Below are 7,116 nucleotides of genomic sequence, written 5' to 3'. Positions count from 1 at the left end.
ATGGCCTCTGGTGTGGCTGTCTCTGATGGTGTCATCAGGTGTTCAGTGACATGAGGGTGAGCAAATCAATGACACCAGAGGAGGTGAAGAAGTGCAAGAAGGCAGTGCTCTTCTCCCTGAGCGAGGACAAGAAGAACATCATCCCGGAGGAGGGCAAGGAGATTCTGGTTGGAGATGTCGGCCAGACTGTCAATGACCTCTATGCCACCTTTGTCAAGATGCTGCCAGACAAAGACTGCCACTATGCCCTCTCTGATGACACCTACGAGACCAAGGAGAGCAAGAAGGAGGACCCGATGTTTATCTTTTGGGCCCCTGAGTGTGCAGCCCATAAGAGCAAAATGATCTATGCTAGTTCCAAGGATGCCATCAAGAAGAAGCTGACAGGGATCAAGCATGAATTACAAGCAAACTGCTATGAGGAAGTCAAGGACTGCTGCACCCTGGCAGAGAAACAGGGGCAGTGCTGTCATCTCCCTGGAGGGCATGCCCTTGTAAGCCCCTTCAGCCCCCTGCCTAGAGCATCTGGCAGCCTCATATCTGCCCATAGGGATTGCAGGCTGCTCCCTTCCTGCCAGACCAGAGAGGCTGGGGGTGGGGGATCCCAGCAATGGGGAGGGCAATCATTTCAACCTAGTTGCCAAACTGTCCCCCACCCCCTTCTCCCTTTTCCCCTGATGGTTCTGGCCATCCTAAATAGCTTTTGATCTTCTGATTTTTATTGGGTTGAAACAGACCAAGTTCCCCCAGATGTCCCAGTTTAAGGGGTACCTTTATTTTTTTTACTGACACCTCCATTCCCTACCTATTCCTTTCCCTTTCCTGGCTGCCAATTTCTAACCACAGTAGTGACTCTGTGCTTGTCTGTTTATCTGCATATAAATGGAACGCTGTGGAGATTACCTCTCCCCTTACTGGCTGGTTCCCATTCCCTTGTCCCCTGGACATGCCCACTTGAGTCAGGGCCACCCAGAAACCTTCCATTTAAAACAAATAAACAAAAATAAATAATAAAAAAGTTAACAAAAAAAAAAACCAAAAAACCCCAAACCTTTGTGGATAGCAAAGTTAGCTCCTTTCCAGATAAACAGAAACTAATGGAGTTTGTGAAAACTAGATTAGCACTATAATAAATACCAGGGAAGGGAGCTCTGGTGGTAAAAGCTGTGCTGCCAACCCAAAGGTAAAATTCAAATCCACCAGCTGCTCCACAGAAGAAAGATGGGCACACTCCACTCCTGGGATTTACTGCCACTGAAAACTGATTAGAGGATCTGTTTTTAGAGCAACAACAGAAACACTAACTGGCGTTCTACTCAATGGAGTTCTTTGGACTGAGAGTCAATAACTGGAAACAAACCAAAATGTACATGATTGATTCAGAAATTGAGTCAGACAGAGAAATACCCAAGTTACAATAAACATAGGACATTAAAAATAGGGAAGTAGTGATATAAGTAATGACATAAGGAGAGGAAGGCCCTCAACCAGGTGGGTTGACGTGGTGACTGCTGCAATGGGCTCTTATGTGTCAGGAAGTGTGAGGATGGCCAGGACAGAACAGGGTTTAGATCTTTTGTTCATAGGTCGTTATGCGTCGTCCTTGATTTGGTGGTACCTAACAACAACAGCAGCAGCAGCGTAAATGAAGATAACTACAATGCAAAAAGAAAAAAAAAAGGACAGAGGTACGCCGTTGGAATCCACCAGATGCTCTGCTGGAGAAGGAGGGGCAATCTTCTCCTGTACCAGTCAGACCCGATTTGACAGCTCTCACACAAAAAAATAATAAGATTTTAAAAAGTTTTTTAAAAAAAATGGAGAGGAAATCAAGGAGATGTAAAAAATAAACAGAATTATGTCATTCTTTTCCTAGATTTTAATTTATTTTATACATTACATCCCAATAAGTCTTAATCCAAAATTAGACCAGAACAATCTGGATTGTTGCCCTAACAAAATTAATTAGTAGTCACAACATCAAGTTATCAATGCCACCTAAACAAAATGTCGATACCTCTGCATCTTCACCAAGTGGCAGTTGTTTGGTGATGGCTTTGTCCACCAGGACTCTGACTTTCGTGAAGCCTGTTGTCTTTTGCTTGTCCTCATATTCTCAGCTGATCTTCGGACACTTCTGCCTCCCAAATAATCAAGCACAGATGTGAGTGTAAGTTTTTTTGTGATAAAGGCTTTTTCATGATCTTAGCGTTTTCTTAACTCTTTGTCAAGTTTGATGCTTCAAAGTAACTAATCACTCCTTCATAGTTTAATAGCTGGCTTCTTACACCAAAGGCCATCTTCTTCAGCGGTTTCTGAAATGCACGTAACAGGATCCTTCCGCAGGATTTTACCAGGTTTAGAAGACAATGGCATGTTTCCTGGTTGGTTTTTGGTCTTTTAAGCTGATCATAAATTATCCACTTTTTCTCGTTTGGTTGTTTCCGTTTGAAGTCATCATCTCAGTAAGAAATATTTATTTGAATTCCTTTATTCCTTTGTTTCTAATGTTTCTTCAGTAGATTTTGTTTTCTCATTCTTTTTCACTGCTTCATTTACCAGATTCTTTCCACTTGGTATAACACCAAAGAATTTCCGGATATCCATCGCAGCCCAGGGTGGGTATCCCTTACCAGGGCCGGGATCCATTCCCGCTTACAACTTCTCCCACAAATTTAATGAACTATTTTAGACGTGGAAATAAAATAGAAACTTACAGGGTAACCTCTAAGAAAATGAATAAATTGACTCATATAAATAAAAAATAAGAAAATTATAAAGACTTTAATAAGCACATAAACAACAATGGTGAAGAAACTAATTATAAAAGCATAAGCCAAAATTAAATTGGCAATGAAAAGGAGACAAGACAAAGAAATCAGTAATATCACGTAAAAGAATCCAGCAAATGATAGCAATGAAACTATGTCTATCAATAATTTCGTGACTGTTAATAGATTAAATGCACCAGTCAAAATTTTAAAAAAGTAGCAAAATGGATAAGAAAGCATGACTCACCAATATGTTGGACACAGGAAAAAATACTTTAGACACAGTACAAAGACAGATTGAGGGGAGCTCTGGTGGCCTAGTGGCAAGAAGCTGCATTACAATCCCAGAGGCGCACGGTTCGAATCCCCCAGATGCTCTGCCGGGGAAGGAGGGACAATCTTCTCCTGTACCAGTCAGATCTGATTTGACGGTACATACAAATAGTAAAAAAAAAAAAAAAAAGACAGATTGAAAATCAAAGGGTTTGTGATAGCTGGGTTTAAGAAGTGCAATATTAAAACAAAAGCCATGAGTCTTTTTAGCCCAGTGTGTAAAGACACACTCTGAGTTATAACTCAGAGGCACAACTGGATAGTGGTACTAGCCATAGCTAGACAAAAAAATGAAAGCTTGTGTAGTCATGAGAAGATTGTGTTCATTTTTGTACCATTGTGTTAATTTATTCATGTGGACAAATAAATACATTGTCAAAAATTAAAAAAAAAAAAGAAAATCAAAGGGTAAAAAAATGTATAAAGCAAATGACAAGCATAAAAGAGCATGAGTGGCAATATTAGTTTCTGATCAAATTGCTTTCTGATCAAATTGACAAAAGTCAGCATAAGAGACAAGGGAGGCATCATAAAATAAGCAAAGGGCTAATTGATGAAAAAGGCATAACTGTAATATTTACACAGCCAGTGACAGAGCATACAGATACATAAAGGAAATCTTCACAGATTTGAAGAAGTAGACAACTCCATAATAATAACAGAAAATATTAATATACCACTTTAAAAAAATATTATTATTTTCTCTGTGTGTGTACCATCAAATTGGATCTGACTGGTACAGGAGGAGATGACCCCTCCTTCTCCGGCAGAGCATCTGGTGGATTCGAACCACACATCTCTGGGATTGCAGTGCAGCTTCGTGCCACTAGGCCACCAGAGCTCCCTAATATATGACTTTAAATAAAGGACAGAATAAACTTTTAAAAAAACCTCAACAAAAATGTAGAAGAATTAAACAATACAGTTAACCAACTGTATTTTGTAGACATGTATAGAACACTTTACCCAACAAGAACACAATCTACATTCCTCTCCAGAGCTCATGAAACATTCTCCATAACAGGCCTTATGTCAGGTCACCATGCAAGCCTCAATAAAGAAATAAGACGCCCAAACAATTTAAAAAAACCTACAAAGCATATTTTCAGATAACAGTGATATAAAATTAGAAATCAACAACAGGCAGATTAATAGGGGAGAAATTAAAGCACATGGAGGGAGGATATCCAATTATATGAGAATAACATCTTACTTAAGCCTTATTGTATAACAGAAGAAATAAAAAGAAATTTAAAAAGTATTGAAGTAAATAAGAATGAAAGAAATACCAAAATGTTTGAGACACAGATAAGATAGTACTCAGAGGTCAATATGAAGCAATAAACAAACACATCCAAAAAGAATCAAAATCAACACTTTTAACTCAACATCTCTGACTATTAGGAAAAGAACAAGCAAAGTCTGAAGTCTACAAAAAAAAACAAAGAGCAGAAAGAAAGAAATGAGAAAACAAAAACAATAGAAAGAGTTAACAATACTAAAAAGATCCTTTCTTTGAAAGAATTGATAAGACCAACTAGAAAAAGAAGGAATAAGAAATTGGTGATAATGTAAAGCAACTGAAAAAAAGAAGATAACACAATAATATGAAGAACTATACAACACAATTGAAAACCTAGGAAATTGATGCATTTTTAGAAACTCATTGCCTATACACTAACAAGGCTGTGTGTTAGGTAGGCATCCTTTCTCCATACTTATTTAATCTATATGCTATGGGGAATAAAGCCCCTGGAACTAATAAGATATCAATTGACATATTTTTTTTTCTTTTTTTTTTTTAATTGACATATTTTGATAAATAGATGCAGACCAATATGTTGTTGTTTTTGTTGTTAAGTGTCGTCAATTCGCAGGTGACTCATAGCGACCCTATGAAGGAGAGTCCTCAACACTTGGGTGCCTCTCATCCTCTCTCCAGGTTAGTAGGGTTTCTGGAAGCAAGCTATTATGGAAGTGGATGCCACTCTACCAATATATACTAGAAAATTTGGAGAACAGCTACCTGACCAACCAACTACAAGAGGTCTACATCTGCTCTCATTCTCCAAAATGGTGATCCAGCAGAGTGCGGAAGTTATAGAACAATATCATTAATATTACGTGTTAGTAAAATCTTGCTGAAGATTTTTAAAAAAACTGTTATGAGTCCATACACAGAGAATTGCCAGAAATTCAGGTTGGATTTAGAAGAAACCATGGAATGAAGGATAACATTGCTGATGTCAGATGGATTTTGGCTGAAGGTAGAGGATACCAGAAGGATGTTTATTTGTGTTTTATTGACTGTGTGAATCATAACAAAGTATGGTTGGCATCGAGAAGAATGGGAATTTCAGAACACTTAACTGTGTTCATACCTAGGGCAAGAAGCTGTTGTCTGAACAGAGCAAGGTAATTCATGCAGCATGGTTTAAAATTAAGAAAGTTGTGTGTCAGAGTTATTATATTCTTTCTCCATAACTATTAGATCTGTATGCTGAGCAATTCATTAGAGAGGCTAGTTTACATGAAGAAGAATTTGGTATCAGGATCAGGGGAAAACTCATCACGAACTTATGTTATGCAGATGATACAACTTTGCTTGCTGTCAGTGAGGAGGACCTGGCAGGTTTGCTGCAGATTAAAGACTATAGTCTTCACTATTGGTTACATCTCAGTATCAAGAAAGCAAAGCCCACTAGGGACCACCATGATAGATAGAGAAGAGAAAGAAATTGCCAATTATTTTATCTTGCTTGGATCTACAATCAACACCCTTGGCACCGGCAATCAAGAAATCAAAAGACATATTGCATTGGGTAAATCTGCTGTCTTGGACCTCTCCAAAGTTCTGTAGAGCAATGATGTCAGTTTAAAGACTAAAGTACACCTGATTTATATCATGATTTTTTAAATTACTTGCTTGTAACACTTGGTTGGAAGCAGGAGTGGCATCCACTTCCTAAACAACATGCCTCTGGAAACTCTATGAACTTTGATAAATGAGGATAGTTATAGAAAGGCTTCATTCAGGCCTTTTGTTCATAGGATCGCTAAGAGTCGTGCTCGACTTGAGGGCAATCATCATCATCATCATCAACAACAACAACAACAACAACAAACACCTGAAAGTTAGACAATAAATAAGGATACCTTTGAGTTATGGTGTTGGAGAAGAGTCCTGAATATCTCATAGACTGGCAAAAGGACAAATAAATACGTCTTGAAAAAAATGTGGCCATGGTGCTCCTTGGAGGCAAGGATAGGGAAACTTTGGGCATGTTATTGTTCTTGTTGTTATGTGCCCATTGAGTCCCCTGCTACTCATAGTGACCCTATGTACAACAGCCCTAAACCTGCTCTATCCTGTGCCAATTTTATAGTCTCTGATACACCTACCTCCATTACCTCAGTCATTGAATCGATCCATCTCTTAGAGGGTCTTCCTCTCTTGCATTGTCCCTCCACCCTCCCAAGCATGATGTCCCTCTCCAAGGCCTGATCCTCCCTTGGAACATGTCCAAAGTATGTCAGACAAAGCTTCAGAATCCCTGCCTCCAAGGAGCAGCCTGGCTTCACCCTCTCCAGGATGAACTTGTTTGTTCTCCTAGCAGCCCATGGTATATTCAATACTCTTCTCCAGCATCACAACTCAAAGGCTGATCAATTCTCCTTACATCATCTCTAGTCATTGTCCAGCTTTCTGATGCATAACAGGTAATTGCAAAGACCATGGTCTGTATCAGGCATGCCTTAGTCTCCAGACTGACATCATTGCTCTTCAGTACTTTGGAGAGATCTCTGACAGCAGACTTTCCCAATGTAATTTGTTTTTTAATTTCCTGGCTGCTGGTACCAAGAGTGTTGCTTGTAGAGTCAAGGAAACTGAAACTGTTAATAATATCAACCTCTTCACCATCTATCATGATGCTGCCAACCGTCCCAGTAGTGAGAGTTTCTTTCTTCTTCATGTTGATCTTCAATCCATATTGAAGGCTGTAGTCCTTGA

At 39.0% G+C, this 7,116-nt stretch overlaps 1 pseudogene; it reads left to right on the top strand.

The window, feature by feature from the left end:
• LOC102849364 lies at positions 1–498 on the top strand (annotated as a pseudogene).
• Positions 499–7,116: the final 6,618 nt, after the last annotated feature.

This window comes from Elephantulus edwardii, unplaced genomic scaffold (assembly GCF_000299155.1).
Source record: "Elephantulus edwardii isolate Elephantulus edwardi_28Jun2011 unplaced genomic scaffold, EleEdw1.0 scaffold00094, whole genome shotgun sequence".
Taxonomy (NCBI): domain Eukaryota; kingdom Metazoa; phylum Chordata; class Mammalia; order Macroscelidea; family Macroscelididae; genus Elephantulus; species Elephantulus edwardii.
Note: the sequence above shows the minus strand (reverse complement) of the source record. Positions and strands in the feature narration are given on the sequence as shown.